Source organism: Ascaphus truei, chromosome 14 (genome assembly GCF_040206685.1).
Source record: "Ascaphus truei isolate aAscTru1 chromosome 14, aAscTru1.hap1, whole genome shotgun sequence".
NCBI lineage: Eukaryota > Metazoa > Chordata > Amphibia > Anura > Ascaphidae > Ascaphus > Ascaphus truei.
Window position 1 is genome coordinate 7,513,310 of NC_134496.1, and position 15,874 is coordinate 7,529,183.

Consider the following 15,874-nt stretch of genomic DNA (forward strand, 5'->3'; position numbering starts at 1 on the left):
CCGCGCTGATTACAGATGAAGGCGGTAAGTTCATCTGCTCAGCGCGGCTCAGCTCGGTCTGTTCTACCATATCCCAGGCCTTAGAGATCTGGAGGGTAGAACTAGCATTAAAACATTTGAACAAATTACTGTCGGAAAAAGACACCCCACATACAGAATTTTTAGATACCTCCAGATGCGAGCATTTTATAACAAATTTCCGTCCCGTCCCCATTAATCAATTTTGAAAAGCTCTGTATTTGGAAACAGACACAAGTGGACTCACATCTCAAATGTACAGGGAAGTGGTCTGTTCTGGCCCGGGGAATGTGAAAAAGTTACAGTATATGTCTCAGTGGGTAGAGGACCTGGGATAGGAGCCAGACGAGGAAGACTGGGAGGCAATTTTCGCGGCAGCAGCTAAGAGCTCGATATGCACGACGTTAAGGGAGAACGCATATAAAGTCTTAATGAGATGGTATCTCACCCCAGTAAAATTATCAAAATTTGTACCAGGTTACGCACCAGTTTCCAAAACAATGTGGAGAGCAGGCTGATGTGTTACATAGGCTGTGGTCTTGCCCTAGGTTGGTGCCCCTTTGGGAGCAAATCAGAGATTGGTTACAGAGGATGTTGGGCCTCACAATCCCTTTAGACCCATGGGTATTCTTATTAAACAGACCAAGGCCTTTCCAGGGTCACATGTAAATTAGTGGCTCATTTTGTAATGGCAACGAGATGTGAGATTGCAGCATTATGGAAACAGCAAGAAATTCCATCTATATCTAAAATAGAATTTTTTTTGTCTGCCAGATGGAAAAATGAACAAGTTTGGTTAATGACACTGGCTGCCTTGGCTGGCCCAGACAGACATTCCGGGGGTGAGCGATGCCACGATAAGGCTTTGATAGGAATAAAGTGCATTCTCCCTTGACGGACGGGTGGAACTATGGTTAAAAATCAGGACTCTAGGGGTATTATGGTAGAGTGAACACCGGACCCTTGTGGGAGACCATCCCCTGGGCCATAACGGAGTGAGCGACGACAATTGAAACATTAACTAAGAAACAGGATGAACACCTCCCCCCCCTCCCTTACCTTCCTTCTACCCCCCCCCCCCCCAGTTTACTTTGAAAATGTTTAATTGAGCTGAGATTTGATCGGGTGTTTTATGACTATTTGTTAATAATATTCTCATGTAACGTATACATTGTTTTATCTCTGTATGACATTTTCAAAACCAATAAAATATAAGTTACAAAAAAAAATGGTAATAGTACATGAGCAAATCTAACTTGGAAAAATAGTCTACACCTGTAGCAATAGAAAAAAAGATCTTAAATCACATACTGTAGATCAATTTCAGAGCTCAATGCAGAAGCCCATGAAAGGCACAGACAAAAATAAGCAGTCTACAGGCACGAAAAAACCTCATATAGCCAGGTGGACCGGACGGCAGACTGGGGCTATAGTCTCAGATATGCAGGACTCCCGGAGATTGTACAGTCTGTAATAAACAGCTGTGTCCAGAAACCTTGTTGCAGCAGAGTTCATCACAGTCACCACCAGAGAGTCCAGTGAAGAGGCGTACTCCCCGGCAAAGGATGAGACACTGCTTCTTCTATTTAGGATTACCAGAATTCCTGTATTCTCTGGGGATTATGTATATCTTTATTTATATAGTGCCCAAGGGTATTCAGTGCTTTACAAAAGAGATAACACAGGGATTATAACACAAGTGCAACAAACATCAGATAAATCAAATAAGAAAGGAAATTCCTGCCCCGGGGAGCTTACAATCTAAGTGGTATGTTTGGAGACTTGGAGAGACAGCAGGTGAGGGAATAAGTGCATTAAATGGCAGTGCTTGGCCACAATAGTTGGTAAGAGCGACTGTGAGAGTGGGATAGTAGCCATGAGTCCAGGCTATTGAAATGCTTGAGAGGTGAGTTTTAAGAATGGTGACCATATTCTTCCCGGGAAAAACATGTCGCGCATGCGCGAAAGGCGAGCACTAACCGTGCACGCGCAAACTGAGCTTGCCGGCTTCGCATGTGCGAACAGTGAGGGCCAACTATGCATGCGCGATCAGAGCTTGCTGGCCCGGAGCGCAGACCGTGCATTGGCGGACGACAAGCTCAGATCGCGCACGTGCAGCTGACAAGATCTGAGAAACCCGGGACATTTACAGACATTTCAGAATACCTGGACAGGGGACCACAAACTGGGACGTCTGGTCACCCAAGTTTTAAGGTTAGTATTAAAGGTGGGGAGAGGTGTTTGGCGTTTACCAAGTGTAAGCGAGTTCCACAGGTAAGGGGCAGTGAGGGAAAAGGGTTTAAGGTGAGAGAGCACAGTAGCAGTGACAGGAGACAGTTATAGCAGGGTGCAGGAGACGAGCAAGGGCATAACGAGAGCTCAAAGCTGATATGTATAGGGGAAAGGAATGTTTTGGGGCCTATATGAGACAGGTGAAATGCACTCACAAATGTTCTTTCATTGTCAAAGTCTCTGAAACAACTGATGAATCAGAGACCAGGGTTTTCATTAATATGTATGTATGGGTTTATATCTATCTTTATTTATATAGCGCCATTAATGTACATAGCGCTTCACAGCAGTAATACACGTAACATAATAATATAAATAACATAATACAAATAACACATAATGGGAAGAAGCGCTATAGGCATAAAAGTGACATTAGGAAAAGGAGTCCCTGCCCCGAAGAGCTTACAATCTAATATCTAATGTTTTAGACCAATTTAGGCTATAATAAACAATATTTTCAGTGCTGGTAATGCTATACTCCATTCAGGCAAAGCCAGTATAATTACTGCAGGATGCAGGGGCCCTGTTATGCTGTGAATGTGAGTGTGCTGCCATCTCTCCCCTATCAGTCCCTGTAGGGCCCTGTCATGCTGTGAATGTGAGTGTGCTGCCATCTCTCCCCTATCAGTCCCTGCAGGGCCCTGTCATGCTGTGAATGTGAGTGTGCTGCCATCTCTCTCCTATCACTCCCTGCAGGGCCCTGTCATGCTGTGAATGTGCTGCCATCTCTCCCCTATCAGTCCCTGCAGGACCCTGTCATTCTGTGAGTGTGAGTGTGCTGCCATCTCTCTCCTATCAGTCCCTGCAGGGCCCTGTCATTCTGTGAGTGTGAGTGTGCTGCCATCTCTCCCCTATCAGTCCCTGCAGGACCCTGTCATTCTGTGAGTGTGCTGCCATCTCTCTCCTATCAGTCCCTGCAGGGCCCTGTCATTCTGTGAGTGTGCTGCCATCTCTCTCCTATCAGTCCCTGCAGGGCCCTGTCATTCTGTGAGTGTGAGTGTGCTGCCATCTCTCTCCTATCAGTCCCTGCAGGGCCCTGTCATTCTGTGAGTGTGAGTGTGCTGCCATCTCTCTCCTATCAGTCCCTGCAGGGCCCTGTCATTCTGTGAGTGTGAGTGTGCTGCCATCTCTCTCCTATCAGTCCTGCAGGGGCCCTGTCATTCTGTGAGTGTGAGTGTGCTGCCATCTCTCCCCTATCAGTCCCTGCAGGGTGCCACCTTCATATCAGCCCCACAATGTATGACGCTGCATGACTCCCCTGTCTTTACATACTCTTGTTAATAAAGTTTGATAAATGAAAACAACATAAAAAGCACAATGACGTCACCGGCGGGCAGCCTCTGGTTCAGCTGGTATGAGAAAGGGGCGTGGTTTGTCGCAGGTCACGTGATTGGGGTGCTGCGCGCGGTTCTATCAGTCTGAGGTGAGAGAGCGAGCAGCGCGGAACCGGAAACGGAAACAGAGTGTGAGAGCTGGAGCCCGCAGTCGTTATCGGGAAAACTGACCCGTGGAGGCACCGGAACCGGGGGGTGAGGAGGGGGACAGCTGCGGATAAACGTATGCGCTGGGAGAGCCAGAGACCCAACACACACTGCCTGCGTCACCCCCCACAAACACTGCCTGCATAACCACACACACACACACACACACACTGCCTGCATACCACACACACACTGCCTGCATAACCACACACACACACACACACACACACACACACACACACACACACACACACACACACTGCCTGCATAACCACACACACACTGCCTGCATAACCACACACACACACACACACACACACACACACACACACACACACACACACACACACACACCCTGCATAACCACACACACACACACTGCCTGCATAACCACACACACACCACACACACACACACACACTGCCTGCATAACCACACACACACACACACACACACACACACACACACACACACACACACACACTGCCTGCATAACCACACACACACACACTGCCTGCATAACCACACACACGCACACACACACTGCCTGCATAACCACACACACACTGCCTGCATAACCACACACACACACACACACACACACACACACACACACACACACACACACACACACACACACTGCCTGCATAACCACACACACACACACACACACACACACACACACACACACACTGCCTGCATAACCACACACACACACACACACACAGCCTGCATAACCACACACACACTGCCTGCATACCCCCCCACACACACTGCCTGCATAACCCCCCCCCCACACACACACACACACACACTGCCGGCATAACCACACACACACTGCCTGCATAACCCTCCCCTCACCCACACTGCCTGCATAACCACACACACACACACTGCCTGCATACACACACACACACATACACACACACACTGCCTGCATAACCACACAGACACTGCCTGCATAACCCCCCCCCCCCCACACACAGACACTGCCTGCATAACCCCCCCCCCCACACACACACACTGCCTGCATAACCCCCCCCCCCACACACACACACTGCCTGCATAACCACACACACACACACACACTGCCTGCATAACCACACACACACTGCCTACATACACATGCACACACACATGCCCCCCCACACACACACACACTGCCTGCATAACCCCCCCCCCCACACGCACACTGCCTGCATAACCCCCCCCCCCCCCACACACACACACACACAAACACACTGCCTGCATAACCCCCCCCCCCCCACACACACACACACACTGCCTGCATAACCCCCCCCCCCCCACACACACACACACACTGCCTGCATAACCCCCCCCCCACACACACACACACACTGCCTGCATAACCCCCCCCCCCACACACACACACACACACACACACTGCCTGCATAACCCCCCCACACACACACACTGCCTGCATAACCCCCCCACACACACTGCCTGCATAACCCCCCTCCCCCCCCACACACATACACTGCCTGCATAACCCCCTCCCCCCACACACACTGCCTGCATAAACCCCCCACACACACACACACACTGCCTGCATAAACCCCCCCCACACACACACACACACTGCCTGCATAACCCCCCCCCCACACACACACACACTGCCTGCATAACCCCCCCCCCACACACACACACTGCCTGCATAACCCCCCCCCCCACACACACACACACTGCCTGCATAACCCCCCCACACACTGCCTGCATAACCCCCCTCCCCCCCACACACATACACTGCCTGCATAACCCCCTCCCCCCCACACACACACTGCCTGCATAACCCCCCTCCCCCCCACACACACACACTGCCTGCATAACTCCCCTCCCCCACACACATACACTGCCTGCATAACCCCCCCGCCCTCCCCCACACATACACTGCCTACCCCCCCTCCCCCACACATACACTGCCTACCCCCCTCCCCCCACACACATACACTGCCTACCCCCCCTCCCCCCCACACACACACACACACTCCTGCCTACCCCCCTCCCCCCCACACACACTGCCTGCATAACCCCCCCGCCCCCCCACACACATACACTGCCTGCATAACCCCCCCTCCCCCCCACACACATACACTGCCTGCATAACCCCCCCTCCCCCCCACACACATACACTGCCTGCATAACCCCCCCTACCCCACACACATACACTGCCTGCATAACCCCCCCTACCCCCCACACACATACACTGCCTGCATAACCCCCCTCCCCCCCACACACATACACTGCCTGCATAACCCCCCCTCCCCCCCACACACATACACTGCCTGCATAACCCCCCCTCCCCCCCACACACATACACTGCCTGCATAACCCCCCCTCCCCCCCACACACATACACTGCCTGCATAACCCCCCCTCCCCCCCACACACATACACTGCCTGCATAACCCCCCCTCCCCCCCACACACATACACTGCCTGCATAACCCCCCCCTCCCCCCCACACACATACACTGCCTGCATAACCCCCCCTCCCCCCCACACACATACACTGCCTGCATAACCCCCCCTCCCCCCCACACACATACACTGCCTGCATAACCCCCCCTCCCCCCCACACACCCTACACTGCCTGCATAACCCCCCCTCCCCCCCACACGACATACACTGCCTGCATAACCCCCCCTCCCCCCCACACACATACACTGCCTGCATAACCCCCCTCCCCCCACACACATACACTGCCTGCATAACCCCCCTCCCCCCACACACATACACTGCCTGCATAACCCCCCCTCCCCCCCACACACATACACTGCCTGCATAAACCCCCCTCCCCCCCACACACATACACTGCCTGCATAAACCCCCCTCCCCCCCACACACATACACTGCCTGCATAAACCCCCCTCCCCCCCACACACATACACTGCCTGCATAACCCCCCCTCCCCCCCACACACACACACACATACACACACACACACTGCCTGCATAACCACACACACACACTGCCTGCATAACCACACACACACTGCCTACATACACATGCACACACACATGCCCCCCCCCACACACACACACACTGCCTGCATAACCCTCCCCCCCCACACACACACTGCCTGCATAACCCCCCCCACACGCACACTGCCTGCATAACCCCCCCCCCACACACACACACTGCCTGCATAACCCCCCCCACACTGCCTGCATAACCCCCCCCCCACACACACACACTGCCTGCATAACCCCCCCCACACACACTGCCTACATAACCCCTCCTCCCCCCACACACATACACTGCCTGCATAACCCCCTCCCCCCCACACACACTGCCTGCATAACCCCCCCCCCCCACACACACACACACTGCCTGCATAACCCCCCCCACACACACACACACACTGCCTGCATAACCCCCCCCACACACACACACTGCCTGCATAACCCCCCCACACACACACACTGCCTGCATAACCCCCCCACACACACTGCCTGCATAACCCCCCCCACACACACTGCCTGCATAACCCCCCTCCCCCACACACATACACTGCCTGCATAACCCCCCTCCCCCCACACACATACACTGCCTGTCCCCCCTCCCCCCCACACACATACACTGCCTGCACCCCCTCACCCCACACACAGACACTGCCTCCCCCCCTCCCCCCCCACACACACACACTGCCTGCATAACCCCCCTCCCCCCCACACACAACACTGCCTGCATAACCCCCCCCCCCACACACACACACTGCCTGCATAACCCCCTCCCCCCACACACACACACTGCCTGCATAACCCCCCTCCCCCCACACACACACACTGCCTGCATAACCCCCCCTCCCCCCACACACACACACTGCCTGCATAACCCCCCCTCCCCCCCACACACACACACTGCCTGCATAACCCCCCTCCCCCCCACACACACACTGCCTGCATAACCCCCCCTCCCCCCCACACACACACACTGCCTGCATAACCCCCCTCCCCCCCACACACACACACTGCCTGCATAACCCCCCTCCCCCCCACACACACACACTGCCTGCATAACCCCCCCTCCCCCCCACACACACACACTGCCTGCATAACCCCCCTCCCCCCCACACACACACACTGCCTGCATAACCCCCCCTCCCCCCACACACACACACTGCCTGCATAACCCCCCCTCCCCCCCACACACACACACTGCCTGCATAACCCCCCCTCCCCCCCACACACACACACTGCCTGCATAACCCCCCCTCCCCCCCCACACACACACTGCCTGCATAACCCCCCCTCCCCCCCCCACACACACACTGCCTGCATAACCCCCCCCCCCCCCCACACACACACTGCCTGCATAACCCCCCCTCCCCCCCCACACACACACTGCCTGCATAACCCCCCCTCCCCCCCCCACACACACACTGCCTGCATAACCCCCCTCCCCCCCACACACACACACTGCCTGCATAACCCCCCCTCCCCCCCCCACACACACACTGCCTGCATAACCCCCCCTCCCCCCCCCACACACACACTGCCTGCATAACCCCCCCTCCCCCCCCCACACACACACTGCCTGCATAACCCCCCCTCCCCCCCCACACACACACTGCCTGCATAACCCCCCTCCCCCCCCACACACACACTGCCTGCATAACCCCCCCTCCCCCCCCCACACACACTGCCTGCATAACCCCCCCTCCCCCCCCCACACACACACTGCCTGCATAACCCCCCCTCCCCCCCCACACACACACTGCCTGCATAACCCCCCCTCCCCCCCCCACACACACACTGCCTGCATAACCCCCCCTCCCCCCCCACACACACACTGCCTGCATAACCCCCCCTCCCCCCACACACACACACTGCCTGCATAACCCCCCTCCCCCCCCACACACTGCCTGCATAACCCCCCTCCCCCCCACACACTGCCTGCATAACCCCCCCTCCCCCCCACACACTGCCTGCATAACCCCCCCTCCCCCCCACACACATACACTGCCTGCATAACCCCCCCCTCCCCCCCACACACATACACTGCCTGCATAACCCCCCCTCCCCCCCACACACATACACTGCCTGCATAACCCCCCCCTCCCCCCCACACACATACACTGCCTGCATAACCCCCCCTCCCCCCCACACACATACACTGCCTGCATAACCCCCCCCCCTCCCCCCCACACTACACTGCCTGCATATAACACACATACACTGCCTGCATAACCCCCCCCTCCCCCCTCCCCCACACACACACTGCCTGCATAACCCCCCCTCCCCCCCCCACACACATACACTGCCTGCATATAACACACATACACTGCCTGCATAACCCCCCCCCTCCCCCCCACACACATACACTGCCTGCATATAACACACATACACTGCCTGCATAACCCCCCCCCTCCCCCCCCCACACACACACTGCCTGCATAACCCCCCCTCCCCCCCCCACACACACACACACTGCCTGCATAACCCCCCCTCCCCCCCCCCACACACACACACTGCCTGCATAACCCCCCCTCCCCCCCCCCCACACACACACACACTGCCTGCATAACCCCCCCTCCCCCCCCACACACACACACACTGCCTGCATAACCCCCCCTCCCCCCCCACACACACACACACTGCCTGCATAACCCCCCCCTCCCCCCCCCACCACACACACACACTGCCTGCATAACCCCCCTCCCCCCCACACACACACACTGCCTGCATAACCCCCCCTCCCCCCCACACACACACACTGCCTGCATAACCCCCCTCCCCCCCCCCCCACACACACACACACTGCCTGCATAACCCCCCCTCCCCCCCCCCCACACACACACACTGCCTGCATAACCCCCCCTCCCCCCCCCCACACACACACACTGCCTGCATAACCCCCCTCCCCCCCACACACACACACTGCCTGCATAACCCCCCCTCCCCCCCCACCCCCACACACATACACTGCCTGCATATCACACACATACACTGCCTGCATAACCCCCCCCTCCCCCCCCCCCCCCCCACACACACACTGCCTGCATAACCCCCCCTCCCCCCCCCACACACATACACTGCCTGCATATCAACACACATACACTGCCTGCATAACCCCCCCCCCTCCCCCCCACACACATACACTGCCTGCATATAACACACATACACTGCCTGCATAACCCCCCCCCCTCCCACCCCCACACACACACTGCCTGCATAACCCCCCTCCCCCCCCCCACAAACACACACACACTGCCTGCATAACCCCCCCTCCCCCCCACACACACACACACACTGCCTGCATAACCCCCCTCCCCCCACACACACACACACACTGCCTGCATAACCCCCCTCCCCCCCCACACACACACACACACTGCCTGCATAACCCACCCCCTCCCCCCCCCCCACACACACACACTGCCTGCATAACCCCCCCTCCCCCCCCCCCCCACACACACACACTGCCTGCATAACCCCCCCTCCCCCCACACACACACACTGCCTGCATAACCCCCCCTCCCCCCACACACACACACACACACACACACACTGCCTGCATAACCCCCCGTCCCCCCCACACACACACACACTGCCTGCATAACCCCCCCTCCCCCCCACACACACACACTGCCTGCATAACCCCCCCTCCCCCCCCCACACACACACACACTGCCTGCATAACCCCCCCTCCCCCCCCCCACACACACACACACACTGCCTGCATAACCCCCCCTCCCCCCCCACACACACACACTGCCTGCATAACCCCCCCTCCCCCCCACACACACACACTGCCTGCATAACCCCCCTCCCCCCCCACACACACTGCCTGCATAACCCCCCTCCCCCCCACACACACTGCCTGCATAACCCCCCCTCCCCCCCCACACACACACTGCCTGCATAACCCCCCCCCCCCCCCACACACACACTGCTGCATAACCCCCCTCCCCCCACACACACACTGCCTGCATAACCCCCCCTCCCCCCCCCCCACACACACTGCCTGCATAACCCCCCCTCCCCCCCCCCCACACACACTGCCTGCATAACCCCCCCTCCCCCCCACACACATACACTGCCTGCATAACCCCCCCTCCCCCCCACACACATACACTGCCTGCATAACCCCCCCTCCCCCCCACACACATACACTGCCTGCATAACCCCCCCTCCCCCCCACACACATACACTGCCTGCATAACCCCCCCCCTCCCCCCCACACACATACACTGCCTGCATAACCCCCCCTCCCCCCACACACATACACTGCCTGCATAACCCCCCCTCCCCCCCACACACATACACTGCCTGCATAACCCCCCCCTCCCCCCCACACACATACACTGCCTGCATAACCCCCCCCCTCCCCCCACACACATACACTGCCTGCATAACCCCCCCCTCCCCCCACACACATACACTGCCTGCATAACCCCCCCCCTCCCCCCCCACACACATACACTGCCTGCATAACCCCCCCCCTCCCCCCCACACACATACACTGCCTGCATATAACACACATACACTGCCTGCATAACCCCCCCCTCCCCCCTCCCCACACACACACTGCCTGCATAACCCCCCCTCCCCCCCCACACACATACACTGCCTGCATATAACACACATACACTGCCTGCATAACCCCCCCCCTCCCCCCACACACATACACTGCCTGCATATCACACACATACACTGCCTGCATAACCCCCCCTCCCCCCCTCCCCCACACACACACTGCCTGCATAACCCCCCCCTCCCCCCCCCACACACATACACTGCCTGCATATAACACACATACACTGCCTGCATAACCCCCCCCTCCCCCCCACACACATACACTGCCTGCATATAACACACATACACTGCCTGCATAACCCCCCCCCTCCCCCCCCCCCACACACACACTGCCTGCATAACCCCCCCTCCCCCCCCACACACACACACACACTGCCTGCATAACCCCCCCTCCCCCCCCCCACACACACACACTGCCTGCATAACCCCCCCTCCCCCCCCCCCACACACACACACACTGCCTGCATAACCCCCCCTCCCCCCCACACACACACACACACTGCCTGCATAACCCCCCTCCCCCCCCCCACACACACACACTGCCTGCATAACCCCCCCTCCCCCCCCCACACACACACACACACCCTGCATAACCCCCCCTCCCCCCCACACACACACACACACTGCCTGCATAACCCCCCCTCCCCCCCCCACACACATACACTGCCTGCATATAACACACATACACTGCCTGCATAACCCCCCCCCTCCCCCCACACACATACACTGCCTGCATATAACACACATACACTGCCTGCATAACCCCCCCCCCCTCCCCCCCCCCCACACACACACTGCCTGCATAACCCCCCCTCCCCCCCCACACACACACACACACTGCCTGCATAACCCCCCCCTCCCCCCCCCCACACACACACACTGCCTGCATAACCCCCCCTCCCCCCCCCACACACACACACACACTGCCTGCATAACCCCCCCTCCCCCCCACACACACACACACACTGCCTGCATAACCCCCCCTCCCCCCCCACACACACACACTGCCTGCATAACCCCCCCTCCCCCCCCACCACACACACACACTGCCTGCATAACCCCCCCTCCCCCCCCACACACACACACTGCCTGCATAACCCCCCCTCCCCCCACACACACACACTGCCTGCATAACCCCCCCTCCCCCCCCCCCCACACACACACACACTGCCTGCATAACCCCCCCTCCCCCCCCCCACACACACACTGCCTGCATAACCCCCCCTCCCCCCCCACACACACACACTGCCTGCATAACCCCCCTCCCCCCCACACACACACACTGCCTGCATAACCCCCCTCCCCCCCCCACACACATACACTGCCTGCATATAACACACATACACTGCCTGCATAACCCCCCCCCTCCCCCCCCCCCCACACACACACACTGCCTGCATAACCCCCCCTCCCCCCCCCACACACATACACTGCCTGCATATAACACACATACACTGCCTGCATAACCCCCCCCCTCCCCCCCACACACATACACTGCCTGCATATAACACACATACACTGCCTGCATAACCCCCCCCCTCCCCACCCCCCACACACACACTGCCTGCATAACCCCCCTCCCCCCCCCCCCACACACACACACACTGCCTGCATAACCCCCCCTCCCCCCCACACACACACACACACACACTGCCTGCATAACCCCCCCTCCCCCCCACACACACACACACACACTGCCTGCATAACCCCCCTCCCCCCCCACACACACACACACACACTGCCTGCATAACCCCCCCTCCCCCCCCCCCACACACACACACTGCCTGCATAACCCCCCCTCCCCCCCCCCACACACACACACTGCCTGCATAACCCCCCCTCCCCCCCACACACACACACTGCCTGCATAACCCCCCCTCCCCCCCACACACACACACACACACTGCCTGCATAACCCCCCGTCCCCCCCACACACACACACACTGCCTGCATAACCCCCCCTCCCCCCCACACACACACACTGCCTGCATAACCCCCCCTCCCCCCCCCACACACACACACACTGCCTGCATAACCCCCCCTCCCCCCCCACACACACACACACTGCCTGCATAACCCCCCCTCCCCCCCCACACACACACACTGCCTGCATAACCCCCCCTCCCCCCCCACACACACACACTGCCTGCATAACCCCCCCTCCCCCCCCCACACACACTGCCTGCATAACCCCCCCTCCCCCCCCCACACACACTGCCTGCATAACCCCCCCTCCCCCCCACACACACACACTGCCTGCATAACCCCCCCTCCCCCCCCCCCACACACACTGCCTGCATAACCCCCCCTCCCCCCCCCCCACACACACTGCCTGCATAACCCCCCCTCCCCCCCCACACACACACTGCCTGCATAACCCCCCCTCCCCCCCACACACACACACTGCCTGCATAACCCCCCCTCCCCCCCCCCACACACACTGCCTGCATAACCCCCCCTCCCCCCCCCCCACACACACTGCCTGCATAACCCCCCCTCCCCCCCACACACACACACTGCCTGCATAACCCCCCCTCCCCCCCACACACATACACTGCCTGCATAACCCCCCTCCCCCCCACACACATACACTGCCTGCATAACCCCCCCCTCCCCCCCACACACATACACTGCCTGCATAACCCCCCCTCCCCCCACACACATACACTGCCTGCATAACCCCCCCTCCCCCCCACACACATACACTGCCTGCATAACCCCCCCCCTCCCCCCCACACACATACACTGCCTGCATAACCCCCCCCTCCCCCCCACACACATACACTGCCTGCATAACCCCCCCCTCCCCCCACACACATACACTGCCTGCATAACCCCCCCCTCCCCCCCACACACATACACTGCCTGCATAACCCCCCCTCCCCCCCCACACACACACACTGCCTGCATAACCCCCCCCTCCCCCCCCCACACACACACTGCCTGCATAACCCCCCCTCCCCCCCCCCCACACACACTGCCTGCATAACCCCCCCTCCCCCCCCCACACACACACTGCCTGCATAACCCCCCCTCCCCCCCACACACACACACTGCCTGCATAACCCCCCCTCCCCCCCCCCCCACACACACTGCCTGCATAACCCCCCCTCCCCCCCCCACACACACACTGCCTGCATAACCCCCCCTCCCCCCCACACACACACACTGCCTGCATAACCCCCCCTCCCCCCCACACACATACACTGCCTGCATAACCCCCCCCCTCCCCCCCACACACATACACTGCCTGCATAACCCCCCCTCCCCCCCACACACATACACTGCCTGCATAACCCCCCCCTCCCCCCCACACACATACACTGCCTGCATAACCCCCCCTCCCCCCCACACACATACACTGCCTGCATAACCCCCCCTCCCCCCCACACACATACACTGCCTGCATAACCCCCCCCCTCCCCCCCACACACATACACTGCCTGCATAACCCCCCCCCTCCCCCCCACACACATACACTGCCTGCATAACCCCCCCCTCCCCCCACACACATACACTGCCTGCATAACCCCCCCCTCCCCCCCACACACATACACTGCCTGCATAACCCCCCCCCTCCCCCCCACACACATACACTGCCTGCATATAACACACATACACTGCTGCATAACCCCCCCTCCCCCCCTCCCCCACACACACTGCCTGCATAACCCCCCCTCCCCCCCCACACACATACACTGCCTGCATATAACACACATACACTGCCTGCATAACCCCCCCCCTCCCCCCCACACACATACACTGCCTGCATATAACACACATACACTGCCTGCATAACCCCCCCCCTCCCCCCCCACACACACACTGCCTGCATAACCCCCCCTCCCCCCCCACACACACACACTGCCTGCATAACCCCCCCTCCCCCCCCCCACACACACACACACTGCCTGCATAACCCCCCCCCCCCCCCCACACACACACACACACTGCCTGCATAACCCCCCCTCCCCCCCCCCCACACACACACACTGCCTGCCCCTCCCCCCCCACACACACACACACTGCCTGCATAACCCCCCCTCCCCCCCCCCACACACACACACACTGCCTGCATAACCCCCCTCCCCCCCCACACACACACACACTGCCTGCATAACCCCCCCTCCCCCCCCCCACACACACACACACTGCCTGCATAACCCCCCCTCCCCCCCCCCACACACACACACTGCCTGCATAACCCCCCCTCCCCCCCCCCACACACACACACACACTGCCTGCATAACCCCCCCTCCCCCCCCCACACACACACTGCCTGCATAACCCCCCCTCCCCCCCCCCCCCACACACACACTGCCTGCATAACCCCCCCTCCCCCCCCACACACACACACACTGCCTGCATAACCCCCCCTCCCCCCACACACACACACTGCCTGCATAACCCCCCCTCCCCCCCCCACACACATACTGCCTGCATATAACACACATACACTGCCTGCATAACCCCCCCCCTCCCCCCCCCCACACACACACTGCCTGCATAACCCCCCCCTCCCCCCC

General features: G+C 59.5%; 1 protein-coding gene across 8 annotated transcripts in view; it reads left to right on the forward strand.

The window, feature by feature from the left end:
* The first annotated feature begins 3,685 nt into the window (after positions 1 to 3,685).
* Positions 3,686 to 15,874, forward strand: part of SAP130 (Sin3A associated protein 130) — a 39,552-nt gene continuing 27,363 nt past the window's right edge. For 5 of the 8 annotated variants that reach the window (XM_075569639.1, XM_075569643.1, XM_075569646.1 and 2 more), the window contains exon 1: positions 3,686 to 3,839. The gene's annotated coding sequence lies outside the window, so the exon portion shown is untranslated. Of the gene's footprint in view, positions 3,868 to 15,874 lie in introns of all 8 variants that reach the window. The other 3 variants (XM_075569642.1, XM_075569640.1, XM_075569641.1) reach the window with 2 other exon arrangements.